The sequence below is a fragment of the Artemia sp. Qi Xiang Cuo genome, chromosome 9, assembly GCF_049724085.1.
Source record: "Artemia sp. Qi Xiang Cuo chromosome 9, ASM4972408v1, whole genome shotgun sequence".
Lineage (NCBI taxonomy): Eukaryota > Metazoa > Arthropoda > Branchiopoda > Anostraca > Artemiidae > Artemia > Artemia sp. Qi Xiang Cuo.
The window spans coordinates 977,609-997,709 of record NC_142802.1 but is presented as its reverse complement, the minus strand read 5'-3'; the positions used below and the strand labels follow the sequence as shown (position 1 = coordinate 997,709).

The 20,101-nt window shown below is 34.2% G+C and overlaps 1 protein-coding gene across 1 annotated transcript in view; it reads left to right on the top strand.

Annotated features, from left to right (window-relative positions):
- The window catches only part of LOC148948201 (atrial natriuretic peptide receptor 2-like), a 95,525-nt gene that overhangs the window by 11,959 nt on the left and 63,465 nt on the right, over positions 1-20,101 (top strand). The gene's annotated exons all lie outside the window — the stretch shown is intronic.

Here is a 20,101-nt window from a genome sequence, read left to right as displayed (position 1 = left end):
CATTCGAATGAAAAATTTTGAGACAGTTATTTTGTTCAGTATAGCTGAATAATCCAATAGCCGTGTCTATAGCGGTAACTTGACCCTCCACAGTCCTTTGGGAAGAGGCCTGTAGGTTATGAAATTTGCCCATTGTTTACATATAGTATTTGCTTTCGGGAATTATGCAGATATTTTTCCAGGGGGGAGGGGGAGATTTTCTGCTTGGGGTGGGTTCTCATAGGAAGAATATTTCTTGGAGAGGGAAATTTTTGAGAAGTGAACTTTCCAGGGGAAATTCTACACTGGAGGGTTTAACAATATTCCTATACAAAATTCTTTTAATTTGTCTTACTTTCTCTTTGCCAACTCGATTTTGCACGTGGTGATGTTTGGGGGGAATTATCTGGGGGCTGAGATTTTCGGAGTGATCGAGAAAACGATTAGAAATTAAAGTCTTTTTCGAATCACAGTGTGCTAAGGAGAAATTCAGGCTGAATCATACGCAGTAAATTTTACAGGGGCGGGGGGCGGGTTCAGTTAGTATGGAACTGTTTGGAGGTAATTTTATGGGGGAGGGTGGTATTTTACGTGGTAGAAAATTTCCACTAGAAGTTTCTCGGGAAGGAGAATTTTTCATGGAAAATGAGCCAGATTTACTGGCATTATTTGAAAAAAGATCAGAAATTAAATTTTAAAAAAACAATTTTTTCAACTGAAAGTACGGAGCTGACAACCTCATGCCTTTTCAAGACCAGAACATAATTTTCATTTTACTGAAAAACAAAACACATATTAAATGTTTTCACTTTGTTTTACTTTAATAAATAAGAAATTATTAAAAATGTTAGGAATAAGTATCAGTATATGTATATTAAACTGACAATCCACGGTCATTTGTTTTTTGTTTTTGTTTTTTCAGTAAAGTGCAAATTTTGTTCTGATTTCAGAAGACGTATGGTTGTCAGCCCAACTCATGATAATTTTTACTCGTTTTGATTTTGACTCCTTTATTTATTGTAATTTCTGTTCGTTTTGGGTTTCATTTATTTATTGATGGGTGATTCGTGGTAGTTTTACGCTTGGAATATTATTTGAATTTTTCTGCTTATTTTTGGCCAAATTGAGCTCTTTACTTTTCTTTGAAAAACTTGTTTTGTGGAAAAAGTCTTTTAGGGTTATTTGAAAGAAAAAGAGATACATCAAATACTAACACAAGTAAAGATGACACAGATAAAAATAGAATAGTTGGCTCACTGCTTTTAAGCCCTTGTGCATTAATGGGATAAAAAAAGTCTTATCTGAAAAGCTATGAAAATTGTTTTGAATGTTTTTTTTTATGCCTAAAAAATATTCTTAGCAGTTGTACACGTTATGCATGAAGCGACCATGCTTGACATAATAATTTACGCTGTTTCGTTATTATAAATTTTGACAAACATTATTTATGGTGCGTAAGTTATTACCGCGACACTTTTTGTTTAACCAGGAAATTATACAAGGGCTTAATTATAGCTATTTTTAGTTACCAGATATAATAGACAAATACAAAATAAAATTGAAAAATAAAAAAAAATATAGCACGGTAAAAAAAGGTAAAGGTAAAGAATACGGCATTGGACTTTACAGTCTCTACTGGCGGTGCTGATCTCCATTTCTTTACCCTTCAGCTAGGAAGTGCAATGGGGGGAAGGGGGTTGGAGGTCAAACATCCTGTGCATTCTAACACACTTCCTGTTTACCTTCCCCAGATTTCTCCAGATACCCATTTAAAGCCGGGTTGACTCTGGCTAAACTTACAGAGTCACGCCGCTAACCCTCGCCCCAAACCAAATAATTGGGTACACTAGGATTCGAACCCTCGTCCTCTCGGACAAATGATTCCGAATCCAGCGCACCAATTCACTCGGCTAGGACGGCTCCCGTGGCAATAACAGGGTGGGGAATTATTAACAACAAAAATAATTGAAATAGCCCAAAAATGGAAAAATAATAGCTAAAAACACAAGTAATGAAAGCATAAAAAATAACTTCAATTAACTGTCTATTTGTCTGTGAAATCCTTTTTTTGAAATTCCAGACATTTTCTCTTTAAATGGGACCAGCCTGAAGTAATAGCCCATCGCCCATCGCCCTGGCCATCGCCCTATGTTCAGTGTTGCCAAATTTTGAAGAAAACATCCCTCGCCGATCACCCATTCTTTCAAATTGCTTACAGTGTTGCCAAATTTTGTCTCCTTTAACCTAAAGTGCTATTAAAAATACTTTAACACAATTGACTCATAGCAGAGAAAATTCTAAGAGATCAGGCACTACTTTTTGGGACTAAACCTTATCTGCTTGACTAGTAGCTCATTTTAAAGAGTATTTTTTTTTGATTCATAATATATACGTCTTACCGCGTTTAAAATTCTTTAGTTAAATTTATTTCCCAAATAAAGTTTTTCTTATGAAATTCAAAACCCTTATTTTACAAAAAAGTGGGCGAAGGCCTTGCTTTGGCTTATTATGTCCTATACAGTATTCTTATGAAGTGAAAAACAATTTACCATAACATTACCATAAAATTAAATATCTCCTTCATTGCTACAACTCTTTTTGACTTTTTCATTTAACCAGGGCGATTTTCTTATCGCCCTAGTCTTAAACTTCCAGCCATAAGGTCAAAGAATGAGAAAAAGGTTCCTATTCTTCTCAAAAAGGTGGAGTGCTATCATCAGACTGATGAGACGTTTCAAATGAGCTGTCAGTCGCCACAAATCAGAACACAATCACAATTGACTCACAGCAGAGGAGATTCTAAGGGGTCAGACACCACTATTTGGGACTAAACCTTATCTGCTTGACTAATAGCTCATTTTAAAGCCCATTTTTCGCTGATTCTTAATATATACGTCTTACCGCGTTTAAAAGTCTTTAATTCAATTTAGTTCCCAAATAAAGTTTTTTTTAAGAAATTCAAAATCCTTGTCTTACAAAAAAGCGGGCGATGACGTTGCTTTGGCTAACTATGTCCTATACACTGTTTTTATGAAGTGAAAAACAATTTACCATAAAATTATCATAAAATTCAATATTTCCTTCATTGCTACAACACTTTATGATTTTTTGATTTAACCAGGGCGATTTTCTTATCACTCTAGTCTTAAAATTCCAGCCATAAGGTCCAAGAATGAGAAAAAGGTTCCTATTCTTCTCAAAAAGTTGAGTGCTATCATCAGACAGATGAGACGTTTCAAATGAGCTGTCACTCGCCACAAATCGGAGCACAGTCACAATTGACTCACAGCAGAGGAGATTCTAAGGGGTCAGACACTACTTTTTGGGACCAAACCTTATCTGCTTGACTAGTAGCTCACTTTAAAGCCAATTTGTCACTTATTCACCATATATAAGTCTTACAGCGTTTAAAATTCTTGAATTCAATTTAGTTCCCAAATAAAGTTTTCTTTTATGAAATTCAAAATCCTTGTCTTACAAAAAAGCGAGCGATGGCCTTGCTTTGCCTTGCTTTGGCTTATTATCTCCTATACAGTGTTTTTATGAAATTAAAAACAATTTACCATAACATTACCGTAATATTCAATATTTCCTTCATTGCTACAACTCTTTGTGACTTTTTCATTTAACCAAAGCGATTTTCTTATCGCCCTGGTCTTAAAATTCCAGCCATAAGGTCAAAGAATGAAAAAAGGTTCCTATTCTTCCCAAATCGTGGAGTGCTATCATAAGACGGATGAGAAGTTTCAAATAAGCTGTCACTTGCCACAAATCGGAGCGCAATCAGAATTGACCCACAGCAGAGGAGATTCTAAGGGGTCAGACACTATCTTTTGGGACTACACCTTATCTGCTTGACTAGTAGCTCATCTTAAAGCCCATTTTTTGCTAATTCATAATATATACGTCTTACCGCGTTTAAAAGTCTTGAATTCAATTTAGTTTCCAAATAAAGTTTTTTTTATGAAATTCAAAATCCTTGTCTTACAAAAAAGCGGGCGATTGCGTTTCTTTGCCTTGCTTTGGCTTATTATGTCCTATACAGTGTTTTTATGAAATGAAAAACAATTTACCATAAAATTCAATATTTCCTTCATTGCTACAACTCTTTGTGACTTTTTGATTTGACAAGGGTGATTTTCTTATCACCCTAGTCTTAAAATTCCAGCCATAAGGTCAAAGAATGAGAAAAAGGTTCCTACTCTTCTCAAAACGTGGAGTGCTATCATCAGACAGATGAGACGTTTCAAATGAGCTGTAACTCGCCACAAATCGGAGCACAATTACAATTGACTCACAGCAGACGAGATTCTAAGGGGTCAGCAACTACTTTTTGGGACTAAATCTTATCTGCTTGACTAGTAGCTCATTTTAAAGCCTATTTTTCGCTGATTCATAATATATACGTCTTACCGCGTTTAAAAGTCTTGAATTCAATTTAGTTTCCAAATAATTTTTTTTATGAAATTCAAAATCCTTGTCTTACAAAAAAGCGGGCGATGGCGTTGCTTTGTCTTGCTTTGGCTTATTATGTCCTATACAGTGTTTTTATGAAATGAAAAACAATTTACCATAATATTACCATAAAATTCAATATTTCCTTAATTGCTACAACTGTTTTTGACTTTTTCATTTAACCACGGCGATTGTCATATCGCCCTAGTCTTAAAATTCCAGCCATAAGGTCAAAGAATGAGAAAAAGGTTCCTATTCTTCTCAAAACATGGAGTGCTATCATCAGACGGATGAGACATTTCAAATGAGCTGTCACTCGCCACAAATCGGAGCACAATCACAATTGACTCAAAGCAGAGGAGATTCTAAGGGGTCAGACACTACTTTTTGGGACTAAACCTTATCTGCTTGACCAGTAGCTCATTTTAAAGCCCATTTTTTGCTGATTCATAATATATACATTTTATCGCGTTTAAAATTGTTTAGTCCAATTTAGTTCCCAAATAAAGTTTTTTTTATGAAATTCAAAATCCTTGTTTTACAAAAAAGCGGGCGAAGGCGTTGCTTTGCCTTGCTTTGGCTTATTATGTCCTATACATTGTTCTTATGAAATGAAAAACAATTTACCATAGCATTACCATAAAATTCAATATTTCCTTCATTGCTACAACTCTTTGTGACTTTTTCATTTAACCAGGGCGATTTTCTTATCGCCCTAGTCTTAAAATTCCAGCTATAAGGTCAAAGAATGAGAAAAAGGTTCCTATTCTTCTCAAAACGTGGAGTGCCATCATCAGACGGATGAGAAGTTTCAAATGAGCTGTCACTTGCCACAAATCGGAGCAAAATCACAATTGACTCAAAGCAGAGAAGATTCTAAGGGGTCGGAAACTACTTTTTGGAACTAAACCTTATCTGCTTGACTAGTAGCTAATTTTAAAGCCAATTTTTCGCTGATTCATCATATATACGTCTTACCGAGTTTAAAAGTCTGGAATTAAATTTAGTTCCCAAATAAAGTTTTTTTTATGAAATTCAAAATCCTTGTCTTACAAAAAAGCGGGCTATGGCGTTGCTTTGCTTTGGCTTATTATGTCCTATACAGTGTTTTTATGAAATGAAACACAATTTACCATAGCATTACCATAAAATTCAATATTTCCTTCATTGCTACAACTCTTTGTGACTGTTTCATTTAACCAGGGTGATTTTCTTATCGCCCTAGTCTTAAAATTCCAGCCATAAGGTCAAAGAATGAGAAAAAGGTTCCTATTCTTCTCAAAACGTGGAGTGCTATCATCAGACAGACGAGAAGTTTAAAATGAGCTGTCACTCGCCGTAAATCGGAGCATAATCACAATTGGCTCACAGCAGTGGGGATTCTAAGGGGTCAGACACAACTTTTTGGGACTAAACCGTATCTGCTTGACTAGTAGCTCATTTTAAAGCCCTTTTTTCTCTGATTCATAATATATACGTCTTCCCGCTTTTAAAAGTCTTGAATTCAATTTAGTTCCCAAATAAAGTTTTTTTTATGAAATTCAAAATCCTTGTCTTACAAAAAAGCGGGTGATGGCGCTACTTTGCCTTAATTTGGCTTATTATGTCCTATACAGTGTTCTTATGAAATGATAAACAATTTACAATAACATTACCAAACATTCAATATTTCCTTCATTGCTACAACTCTTTGTGACTTTATCATTTAACCAGGGCAATTTTCTTATCGCACTAGTCTTAAAATTCCAGCCCTAAACTCAAAGAATGAGAAAAAGGTCCCTATTCTTCTCAAAACGTGGAGTGCTATCGTCAGACAGATGAGACGTTTCAAATGAGCTGTCACTCGCCATAAATCGGAGCACAATCACAATTGACTCACAGCAGAGGAGATTCTAAGGGGTCAGACACTACTTTTTGGGACTAAGCCTTATCTGCTTGATTAGTAGCTCATTTTAAAGCCCATTTTTTGCTGATTCATAATATATACGTCTTATTGCGTTTAAAAGTCTTGAATTCAATTTAGTTCCCAAATAAATTTTTTTTATGAAATTCAAAAATTTTGTCTTACAAAAAAGCGGGCGATGGCGTTGCTTTGCCTTGCTTTGGCTTATTATGTCCTTTACAGTGTTTTTATGAAATGAAAAACAATTTACCATAACATTACCAAATATTCTATATTTCCTTAAATTCTACAACACTGTATGACTTTTTCATTTAACCAGGGTGATTTTCTTATCGCACTTGTATTAATATTTCAGTCATAAGATCAAAAGAATGAGAAAAAGGTTGCTATCCTTCTCAAAATGTATACCGGTATCATCAGACGGATGTAACGTTTCAAATGAGCTGTCACTCGCCACAAATCGGATCACAATCACAATTGACTCAAAGCAGAGGAGATTCTAAGGGGTCAGACACTACTTTTTGGGACTAAACCTAATCTGCTTGACCAGTAGCTCATTTTAAAGCCCATTTTTTGCTGATTCATATTATATGCGTCTTATCGAGTTTAAAAGTGTTTAGTCCAATTTAGTTCGCAAATAAAGTTTTTTTTTTTATGAAATTCAAAATCCTTGTCTTACAAAAAAGCGGGCGATGGCGTTGCTTTGCCTTGCTTTGGCTTATTGTGTCCTATACAGTTTTTCGTATGAAATAAAAAACAATTTAACTTAGAATTACAATAAAATTCTATATTTCCTTCATTGCTACAATTCTTTGTGACCTTTTCATTTAACCAGGGCGATTTTCTTATCACCCTTGTCTTAAAATTCCAGCCATAAGGTCAAAGAATGAGAAAAAGGTTCCTATTCTTCTCAAAACGTGGAGTGCTATCATCAGACAGGTGAGACATTTCAAATGAGGTGTTACTCGCCAAAGATCAGATGAAAATCCCTATTGACTCACAGCAGAAGACGCTAGTGGATTGGACACTTTTTTTTTAATTCAAATCTTATCTACTCGATCGGTAGCTCATTTTAAATCCATTTTTTTTCTTTTTCTTAATGTTTACTTCTTTCTGCGTCTGGAAGTCTGGAACTAAATTTTGTTCCAGAATAAAGTTTTTTTTTTGATATTCAAAATCCTTGTCTTACAAAAAAGCGGGCTATGGCGTTGCTTTGCTTTGGCTTATTATGTCCTATACAGTGTTTTTATGAAATGAAAAACAATTTACCATAGCATTACCATAAAATTCAATATTTCCTTCATTGCTACAATTCTTTGTGACTTTTTCATTTAATCCGGGTGATTTTCTTATCGCCCTAGTCTTAAAATTCCAGCCATAAGGTCAAAGAATGAGAAAAAGGTTCCTATTCTTCTCAAAACGTGGAGTGCTATCATCAGACAGATGAGACGTTTCAAATGAGCTGTCACTCACCGTCAATCGGAGCACAATCACAATTGACTCATAGCAGAGGAGATTCTAAGGGGTCAGACACTACTTTTTGGGACTAAACCTTATCTGCTTGACTAGTAGCTCATTTTAAAGCCCATTTTTCTCTGATTCATAATATATACGTCTTACCGCGTTTAAAAGTCTTGAATTCAATTTAGTTCCCAAATAAAGTTTTTTTTATTAAATTCAAAATCCTTGTCTTACAAAAAAGCGGGCGATGGCGCTACTTTGCCTTAATTTGGCTTATTATGTCATATACAGTGTTTTTATGAAATGAAGAAACAATTTACAATAACATTACCATAACATTCAATATTTCCTTCATTGATACAACTCTTTGTGACTTTATTATTTAACCAGGGCGATTTTCTTATCGCCCTAGTCTTGAAATTCCAGCCCTAAACTCAAAGAATGAGAAAAAGGTCCCTATTCTTCTCAAAACGTGGAGTGCTATCATCAGACAGATGAGACGTTTCAAATGAGCTGTCACTCGCCATAAATCGGAGCACAATCACAATTGACTCACAGCAGAGGAGATTTTAAGGGGTCAGACACTACTCTTTGGGACTAAACCTTATCTACTTGATTAGTAGCTCATTTTAAAGCCCATTTTTTGCTAATTCATAATATATACGTCTTACCACGTTTAAAAGTATTGAATTCAATTTAGTTCCCAAATACATTTTTTTTATGAAATTCAAAAATTTTGTCTTACAAAAAAGCGGGCGATGGCGTTGCTTTGCCTTGCTTTGGCTTATTATGTCCTTTACAGTGTTTTTATGAAATGAAAAACAATCTACAATAGGATTACCAAAAATTCTATATTTCCTTAATTGATACAACACTGTATGACTTTTTCATTTAACCAAGGTGATTTTCTTATCGCACTTGTCTGGATATTCCAGCGATAAGGTCAAAGAATGAAAAAAAGGTTGCTATTCTTCTCAAAATGTGGAGTGCTATCATCAGACGGATGAGACATTTCAAATGAGCTGTCATTCGCCACAAATCGGAGCAAAATCACAGTTGACTCAAAGCGGAGGAGATTCTAAGGGGTCAGACACTCTTTTTTGGACTAAACCTAATCTACTTGACTGTTAGCTCATTTTAAAGCCCATTTTTCGCTAATTCATAATATATACGTCTTACCGCGTTTAAAAGTCTTAAATTTAATTTAGTTCCCAAATAATTTTTTTTTTAAATTCAAAATCCTTGTCTTACAAAAAAGCGGGCGATGGCGATGCTTTGCCTTGCTTTGGCTTATTCTGTCATATACAGTGTTTTTATGAAGTGAAAAACAATTTACCATAACATTACCATAACATTCAATATTTCCTTCATTGCTACAACTCTTTGTGACTTTTTCATTTAACCAGGGTGATTTTCTTATCGCCCTAGTCTTAAAATTCCAGCCATAAGGTCAAAGAATGAGAAAAAGGTTCCTATTCTTCACAAAACGTGGAGTGCTATCATCAGACCGATGAGACATTTCAAATGAGCTGTCACTCGCCACAAGTCGGAGCAGAACCACAATTAGCTTATGATTATTGGACTTCTCAAAAATGTTCAATTAAAAGTTTGACTGGTTATGCTCTATATACCGTTTTAATTTAGCAAAGAATTATAAAAAAGTCTTAAAGAAAAATCATTTTTTGAATGGAAAGTTTGGAACAAAATTGAACATTAAATTTGTGGATTCGGGATCCACCCCCTTCCCAAATCTTGCTATTTACTATAAAGTCTTAAATACTTACGAATTTACTACGAATTCAAAATCAACAACCCTGTCTGTAGATTGAAAAAACTACATTATTTCAAGATAGACGTTGTTAAATTATGACTCTAGCCCTTTTCTCTTAGACGCATACAATAAAAAAGAAGTAAGATCGCATCAAAAAACACATACAAAATTTGTTTATATCCATTTTTGTTTCGTTTTTTACGAGTCAGACAAACATTTGGGGGGGGGGGGGTCAAACCACCCTGCCCCCCCCCTCTGGGTACGGCCTTGATATCCAGCAAATAATACCTACAACACAAAAAAATAATTGCCCCGTAAATTTATCATATAATCAAATTTGTTCTCCATTGTTAAATGTCTACCTGATTTTCTAATTTAACAATTTATTTTTCCTTATATTCCCTAGTTTACTGTTGAGCGACTGCAATTGGTTCTTAAAGGAATTGTTTATTATGAATAAAATGTAGAAAAATGGAAAAATTTCGTCATGATTTATTCACAAAACATAAATGGCTTAAGTTCAATTATCAGCCTTCATGAAGGCTGAATTATCAGCCTTCACAATAGCAAAGCATTCGTCTTCATTTGTTTCTTCAACTTTGGCTTTGAATATGTTGGGCTTAGATGAATTCTCTTTGCTCCTCATTATTTGCTTGTTTCAGTGGATATTTATGAATTCCTTAACAGAGGATTTTCAATGGCCTTATGCAGCAAAAGATGCCTGAAAGTAGGAAAATAAAGGAAGTAAAAATTCGTCAAAACAAAAGATTTGTTGACACGAAAGTCAGGAAATTGATTATGCATAAAATAAGTCAAATTAACCTGAAGTATGATTACTGTCACGCTTTCACTAGAATGCAAGGCTTTTGCATATACCTCTACTTCAGCAGACATTAGGTTGTATTGAAAATCAATACTTACTTGTGTCTTATGCTTTTTCAGAATTTAATTTTAAGTCTGATTATGAAAAACTGTGATTTTATGGAATTATTTGACTAGTTTCTGGAGAAGTGTGTAAGCCTTCCAGGTTGGTTCAAGCATAATCATTTCTAGCATTGGTAGTGCCCGGGGAAAGATAATTTCAGTGTCCCCTCCCAACTCAATTATAATTAAAAAAAAGCCGAATGATGGTACTACTGTCATTTTAGCTTTTCACTTTTCCCGCGTAGCATCTTTTTTTTATTATATACTCTTACAGATTTAACTGCAGAGAGTGGCTACGGTACCTCCTCCACTCAACGACGTTATAATTAAGAAATTTCTAAACTTAAGGTCGCTTAAACTATCTTCCATTATTCACTTATTTGTGAAAAAAAAAACATAAACGAGGAATATAAAACACAAAATGACACAAAATGAAAATATACCAGTTTCTAACACAGACTTGTAGATACAAATTTTGATTTGACTTGCTAATTTTTAAGTGTAACGACCAATGAAATATTACTTTTTTCAAGACTTTCGAGCTCTATATAATTCAATTTATTCTCCTATCTTGTTTTTATTTTATGACAGGATATACCGATCATGTTCTATTTAAACCCTTTTTGGATGAAATACGAAGTAGCCTACGTTAAATATAGAAAAAAATAAGTAAACTTCAGTAAGAAAAACAGATTGGTCTCTAGCATTATTTTTTTTTTTTTTTAGTTGACCCGAATCTTTTAATATACAATAGGTAATTAATTTTAGCTAATATCAAGATTTTTTCGTTCTTCATCTTGGTCACAATTTGGTTTGTCCCACAACCATTCAATTTACATTAAAAAGGAATATCTGATTTACCCCTGAATTTTAGATATACGAAACTTGTGCAACAGTTGAGTACCCAATACTTCCCTTTAGTGGGCCTTTATTATAGATTTTGCTGGTAATTAAATTTTATAGTTAAGTTTTTAATCGTAGAATCAATAACGCACTGTAAACAAATTAAAAGGCTGATTTTCTTGAGGCAAAGTAATCAATTATTCTAATTTCAGTATGTAGTTATTTTTAAACCCAAAATAATTTATCAATTCAACATTTACCCCTATCTACTTCAGCAAAATTGAGTCTAGGGCCAAAATGGCACTATTATACGCACATTTATAAGCTATGCAAAACTATGAATTTCGTTTCATTCAACTGTTATATCTGACTTAGTTCTTGTATTGGATTCAAGTCACCCATTATTTTTCATTTGGAAAGATATAATTGAATATTATTTACAGGACTGTTAAATTTATTTCTTTCTAAAGCTATAATATTTTACAAATTCGACAGCTTGATTTTCCCTGTTGTACGATTTTAAACGTTTCAAAGAAACAATCAGTGTGGAACCAATGGTCTTCATTTGTATTACATCCAATCCAATTTGTTGAATTATCTGAATCTGACGAATCAGAATTTGACTGATATGTTACAGGTGACATTCTGCAAATTCTGCAAATATTAGTCAATGATACGTCCATGGCTTTTACAATTTCTGCAAAGATTTGGGCTCGCATTGTATTGCTACTTTCGTCATCTGCCAAATTGTCAGGTATATTTTCTTCGTCTCTGAAATTTAAGTAGCGATCGTTGAGTGGATCTTCACACTCCAAATCTATCGAGTTTCAAAGAAAATCTATAAATTGAAGGCACATCGGCCCGCAATTGAAACCATCTTCTTGTTTTTTGAATTTAAAGGGCAAAATTTTTGAATCGAAGCGCTTATCAAGAAAAAAGTTTAAAATTTGCCCAAATACTTGTTTTTACCCTTTAAAGGGTAAAAAAATGTAACTCCTGCTCAGACTATCAATGAAAATAAGCGTCCAGTGCACACCAAACTCGTTCACCAAACGAAATTTTGGCAGGAATCAAATAACCTGGATCCTTGAGTTGCAATAAGATCTTGTTTACAAGTGGTGCACCTTGAAGAACGACACCATGGCCTAGATTTCTTTCCTTTATTCTATTCATTATATAGGCCTCCATAATCTGATCGCTTAGCGAAGCCTGTCCTATTATTGACGCCAGTTCACCTATTGAAATGTTTGCCAACTTATTTTCCTTCCCCCCCCCCACGGACACTCTTCCTAAAACACTTGAATCGCTGTGACCCGAAGAATACTTTGAATACGCGCTGCTAAAGTCTTGGAAGTTGTCCAACTGTTCATTTTTCGAAAGTACTTTTTTTGCTAATTTTATGTTTCTTCTATTCAATTTTTCAGCAGGTATGATGTATTCCGGTGGATGACATAGATTAGGGGTGGGTCATAATATTTGGGGCCAGTTATATTTTTTTTTTATTGCTTTTTTTCTTCCAGACCTCTTTTACAGTATCCATTTTTGGGAATTGCTTTTCCTTTTCTTCCTCCTTTTGTTGCTCCGTGTCAGTATGCATTCGTTTTCTTGAGCTAGTAATTTTAGAGGTAGGGGGATAGTTATTCATGAAAGCAATCCTGTTTGAAACAATGTGTATAACATTTATATAACTCGTATCCACAAATTTACCAGGGTCCATGGGACTTAGCCCAACTTTGTAAACCTGTCTTTTCATTATTTTGAAATAATTTTCTACTGATGCATTTGTATGCCTAGTAAATCTACCATTTAGCATTATTGCAGTTGTTAAGGGACAGAATTTAATAATTATTTGTTCTAGCCTATGACAAACTTTCAAACTATAATAACGGCGTGATCCGTGCCGACTGTAAAAAAAAATTAACTAAAACAATAACTTTTCATGCAGTTCGTCGTAAAAAAGTGTAGGTAAGGAGTGACGCGGCTCAACAGTAACCGAAACTAAAAACGTGATTTTAATATTAACACATATATCAAAATGAGATATATTCATGCTATATACAATATATACAAATATTTACTTAACAAGAACCAAGCTTATAGAACAATAGTTTATCTTAACGCGTCATAATCTTCATTTTTAGAGTGATCAAGTAAAAAAAGCTTTTAAGCTGAAAGTAAGAATCAAAGTTAAAACTTACAATGAGAAGCAATTATTCTGTATACGAGGAGGGCTATCCCTTCCTCAACCATCGGTCTTCAAACAAAAGTCTTAAGGTTCTTGTCAAATAGTTCTCATTAAATACTGAATTTACGAAGTTCATATTAGGGTTGATGGTCTTCATTTTCTAGCAATACTAGATGGGACCGAGATGCTACTGATGAATCAGTCCGTTATTATAAATGTCGTTCAATGACTTTAAATTTATCATTTTTATGTCTAAGTTATAAGATAATTTTAATTGTATACTGAAAGTTATTGATATCACATCTCCTGTGAGACTATAAAAAGCAGTATAGATTGGTTTATTTTTCGGAGGCTACGTACATACTTTTGATTTCTAAATAAATATTCTTGTTTTTATCCTTGGCTTTTTTTGTAAGGGGTCAGGTTTAGGAATATGAAACTTTCAGGGAAGGGTCTACAGGCTAAAGTATGTCCTGGGAAGGAATTTTGAAGGGTTCTAGGCGTTTACCCCCGGTAAATAACCCCCCCCCCTCGTGGAAAATAAGGCTTCCCAAATTTGAGAATTTTTTTTGACTTTAATTTTTTTATCTTTCCGTATGGGGGAGGAATTTTGGTACTTGTGTATTATGCGCCGTACACTCAAGTTTACGCTGTGCAAAATTCGAGAACGCAACAGTTTTTATGTTAGTTTCTTCATTGCTTTAGAAATAAATTTGGGCTATATATTTGCATATTAGGGGGGGGGTTAAAGTATAGTAGGTTTGCATGCAAAATGTGTTTGGTACAAGTATTCTGTACATTAGATAGATAGATAGAAAATTGTATTTTAAAGCTAAATATACGGCTATGAAAATAGTAAAATAAAATAAAGGAAAGGCGCAAATAACATAAACTTTGATCAGCTATAATCATAAAATAATTAAATGAAACAGTACACTAACCTAATAATAGTAAATAATGCTTGGAAAAAAGCTCATTGAAAAAAAAAAAACTTAACACTACGAAAAAACACTTAAATGAAACATCACATTTACTTTATAATGGGATTTTTTTTTAATTTTTATTTTTTAGCTAACCAAATTTATAGATACCTCGCTATTCTTCTGTAATTTTTATGTGGCCATACCTAGAAAGAATTGTTTTCTGACTTCAAACTGTCCAAATAATTTACCACCACCACCCCCCCCCCCCTTATACGCAAATATATAGCCCAAATTATATATTTCCCGTATATTCTGTCACTTCTCTTTGTGTTGTCTCATGCTAAGCTGAAAAAAACTTACGAAGACACCGGTCTGTTTTCGAGTTTTACATGGCGTAAACCTTAGGGAATGGCGTATAATACACAAATACCAAAATTCCTTCCCCCTAGGGAAAAAAAACTTAAATAAAATTCTCAAATTTGGAAAAACCCCATTTTCCACGGAGGGTTTTCCGCAGGGGGGGGGGGAGGTATTGCCTGGGGGTATTTTCCGGGGGGGGGGGGCGAGGGGGTGTTTGCCGGGGGGGGGGTGAATGCCGACCACAATTTTGAAGTACATACCTCCACTCCTTCTCCGTCTCGAGGATCCTGAAATTTGCCTACATGACGGGTCTATTTTGACCTCTTAAAATAGAAATTTTGACAAAACAGCATTTAGCCTTAATTTTCAGTTATCAGTTTCTTTTTATCTGGCGTTAGTTCCGAAAATTAAATTTTTTTTATTATAGTAGAATTTTAAGTCTTATAAATGTTTTTTTTTTCAAATTTAGGATATTTTTTTTGATATCTTTAAAAACTCATAAATTGGGATTGATTAAAGATTTAAAGGTGAAGACACTTTTGTTGTACCTCATTTAAGCAGAAGACCTATTTTGCAAGGTTTCACTTTTATAACACGCAGATTTTTAAAGGTCATCAAAGGTCAGGACCCTCTAGAAGGAGGAGTGGAGGCAGGTACTTCAAAATCCGTTCCAGGGACATACTTTAGCCTGTAGACTCAACCCTGACAGTTTCTTTTTCCTAGTCTAACCCCTTTCCAAGATAGCCAAAAGTAGCTAAAGCATAATTTTACCGTTTTTTATTATAATTTAATATAGAAAAAACAATCACATGATCTTTTTTATATAAATGGAATAATATTTGTTCGTTTTCAGTTTTAATGTTACTCCATAGTTTCAGTTCAAAACTTATTTTTTTTATATAATTTCTAATCTCTTCCATTTTATGAAAGATCAAACAACTCAAGCCTTCTTAAGGAGCTGAACGATGAAGCGGTACAAGAATTGAAGGAAAAAATAAGCTTAGAGTGGAAAAAAATTAAAACACAGAGTCATAAAAACTAAAAAAGAAAATATATATTTAATTCTTTGTTTAAGAAAATTTAATTTAGTAGCACTTCAGAAAGTAGCTCCAGGCGAGTAGCTTCGAAACAAAAGGTTAACTAAGTGGACAGGTTTGCATATCGATATACTAGTGAAAAATTTTGCTAGTTCGACAGAATTGTGCCTTCAGACTTATAGAGTTACTTAAAAAATCGAAAAGACACTCATTACTTAGAAATGAATCGAAATTTCCAAAAAAGATCATTTCTCGTGTAGGTACGATAGATGGTATTATAAACTGAGTTTATTTTCATTTCCAAAATTTTGGGAATAATTACCTCAATTCTCCTAGAGAACTGTTTTCATACTTTGGGTGCCATTTCTGGACTAGAAAGACTGGGAATAATGAAATGGAGGTAAAATTCCAAAAGGGCTAATATTTTAATGAAATGAATATTTTACCTGTAAAGCAGCGTTGATGTAGCATGAATTTCCCAAATTCTTCAGTCTAGCTTATGGTAGAACACATTCCATGTTGTTGTTCTTTCTGTTTGTCACAAAGTCGTTATGGTAGAGATTCGTTTTAGTCAATATGTTCGTTTTAGTCAATAGTCTATATTTTCAAGAAGTCGAAAATAAATAGCTTGAATAATGTTGTCAGTAAATTATCGAGTCATTCAGCAATGTCTTAGATTAATATTGGTAATATCCAAAATAATGCCAGGTCAATTTTTGTAGGAAAAATACCAATAAATGAGAAATAGGTTAATAACTTTATTCGCTTTCAATTATTGTCAAATCTAGACTAAACGACAAATTCAAATAAAGCTGGTTTTTTTTCAACTGAAAAAGGTCTTGCCTTAGGATCAAGCAAATCTTCACAAGGTTGTTCTTAAACTATTCAAAATTTAAATTATTCAAAATTTATTATCAAAATGCCGTTTCCTTGTTCAACCTTGGCGGTTTCCTTGTCCTCGTCCCTGTGGAATTGATAATTATTGTGACAGCTCTATGGCGTGGCAATTCAGCTATCATATCTATTTACAATTATGAAATTTGACATTTGTAGGAAACACAAGCAGATTTTGGGTTTTGGGCATTGTGTCAACTGATAATTTCTTAAAAGACGCAAAATTGAGCAGACGTAAAATCGAGCAATCAAAAGGAAAGTACAAAATGGATAGGACCGGCGTTTACCCTCTTCCCCTCAGCAAAAATACTACCTGCGTCTGGTTGGTCTCCAGTCGCGTTCCACTTATAATAAAAGGACTCCTTTTCTGATCGAATGAGTACCCTCCAAAGTTTCTGTGACCTTGAGGTGGAGATGGAGATAAAGAAGGGGCAGTTTTCCTCCTATATGATTAATCTCACATTATGGCTCGCCGTATTAAGGCTGAAAAATCGCAATGACAAAAACAGGAATCGTGATTGCAGCGCTAGCTTAAACAAAGTAAAGAGCGAAACAAAGCCCAAAGTTACCAAAAGCTAATAAACACATTTTGAAAAAAAACAACTTAGTGAAAAAAATTGCTATGTAACACTGATTCAGGATCGAATGAGTACCCTCCAAAATTTCTGATGACCTTGAGGTGGAGACGGGGATAAGGAAGGGGTAGTTTTCCTCCTATACGATTAATCTCACATTATCTAAGACCTATTGTTTTTACTTCATAAAAACACTGTATAGGACATAACAAGCCAAGGCAAAACCATCGCCCACTTTTTTGTAATGCAAGGATTTTGAATTCCTTAAAAAAAACTTTATTTGGAAACTAAATTGAATTAAAGAATTTTAAGCATCGTAAGACGTATATATTATGAATAAGAGAAAAATGGGCTTTTAAATGAGCTACTAGTAAAGCAGATAAGGTTTAGTCCAAAAAAGTAGTGTCTGACCCCTTAGAATCTCCTCTGCTGTGAGTCAATTGTGAATATGCTCCGATTTGTGGCGAGTGACAGCTCATTTGAAACGTCTCATCCGTCTGATGAAAGCACTACAAGTTTTGAGAAGAATAGGAGCCTTTTCTCATTCTTTGACCTTATGGCTGGAATTGTAAGACTCGGGCGATAAGAAAATCGCCCTGGTTAAATGAAAACGTCACAAAGAGTTGTAGCAATGAACGAAATACTAAAGGTTATGGTAATGTTATGGTACATTGTTTTTCACTTCATAAAAATACTGTATAGGACATAATAAGCCAAAGCCAGGCCATCACCCGCTTTTTTGTAATTTTTTGTAAGACAAGGATTTTGAATTTCTTAAAAAAAACTTTATTTGGGAACTAAATTCAATTCAAGACTTATAAACGCGGTAAGACGTATATATTATGAATCAGAGAAAAATTGTATTTAACATGAGCGAATAGTCAAGCAGATAAGGTTTAGTCCCAAAAAGTAGTGTCTGACACCATAGAATCTCCTCTGCTGTGAGTCAATTGTGACTATGCTCCGATTTGTGGTGAGTGACAGCTCATTTTAAACGTCTCATCTGCCTGATGATAGCACTGCACGTCTTAAGAAGAATAGGAACCTTTTTCTCATTCTTTGACCTTATGGCTGAAATTTTAAGACTAGGGCGAAAAGAAAATCGCCATGGTTAAATAAGAAAGTCAGAAAGAGTTGTAGCAATGAAGGAAATACTAAATGTTATGGTAAATTGTTTTTCACTTCATAAAAACACTGTATAGGACATAATAAGTCAAATCAAGGCCATCGCCTGCTTTTTTGTATTTTTTTGTAAGACAAGGATTTTGAATTTCTTAAAAAAACTTTATTTCTGAACTAAATTGAATTCAAGACTTTTAAACGCGGTAAGACGTATATATTATGAATCAGAGAAAAATGGCCTTTGAAATGAGCTACTAGTCAAGCAGATAAGGGTTAGTCCCAAAAAGTAGTGTCTGACCCCTTAGAATCTCCTCTGCTGTGAGTCAATTGTGATTGTGCTCCGATTTGTGGCGTGTGACAGCTCATTTGAAACTTCTCTTCCGTCTGATGATAGCAATCCACGTTTTGAGAAGAATAGGAACCTTTTTCTCATTTTTTGACCTTGTGGCTAGGATTTTAAGACTAGGGCGATAAGAAAGTCGCCCTGGTTAAATAAAAAAGTCACAAAGAGTTTTAGCAATGAAAGAAATCCTATGATAATGTTATGGTAAATTGTTTTTCACTTCATGAAAACACTGTATAGGACATAATAAGCCGAAACAAGCCCATCGCCCGCTTTTTTGTAAGATAAGGATTTTGAATTTCTTAGAAAAACTTTATTTGAGAACTAAATTGAATTGAAGACTTTTAAACACGGTAAGATGTATATATAATGAACCAGAGAAAAATGGGCTTTAAAATGAACGACTAGTCAAGCAGATAAGGTTTAGTCCCAAAAAGTAGTGTCTGACCCCATAGAATCTCCTCTGCTGTGAGTCAATTGTGATTGTGCTCCGATTTGTGGTGATTGACAGCTCATTTCAAACGTCTCATCCGTCTGATGATAGCACTACACGTTTTGAGAAGAATAGGAATCTTTTTCTCATTCTTTGACCTTATGGCTGGAATTTTAAGACTAAGGCGATAAGAAAATCGCTCTGGTTAAATAAAAAAGTCACAAAGAGCTGTAGCAATGAAGGAAATACTTAATGTTATGGTAAATTGTTTTTCAATTCATAAAAACACTGTATAGGACATAATAAGCCAAAGCAAGGCCATCGCCCGCTTTTTTGTAAGACAAGGATTTTGAATTTCTTAAAAAAAACTTTATTTGGGAACTAAATTGAATCCAATACTTTTAAACGTGGTAAGACGTATATATTATGAATCAGCAAAAAATGGGCTTTAAAATGAGCTACTAGTCAAGCAGATAAGGTTTAGTCCCAAAAAGTAGTGTCTGACCCCTTAGAATCTTTTCTGCTGTGAGTCAATTGTGTTAAAGTACTTTTAATAGTCCTTTAGTTTAAAGGAGACTAAATTTGGCAACACTGTAATCAATTTGAAAGATTGGGCGATCGTTGAGGGATGTTTTCTTCAAAGTTTGGCAACACTGAACATAGGGCGATGGCAAGGGCGATGGGCGATGGGCTATTACTTCAGGCTGGTTAAATGGCTTCAAAGGAGTTACCAGAAATCTTTTAATTTACTCTATTTTGAACTAAATTTTATACGACCGAGCCTCTACACGAAAAATAGTGATGCTACAAAAAGAGTGATGCTACAACTTGAGCCCAGCAAAAATTAATTCATGTAAGAAGTCAAGCTACAACTGAACAGAAATTATTATGGA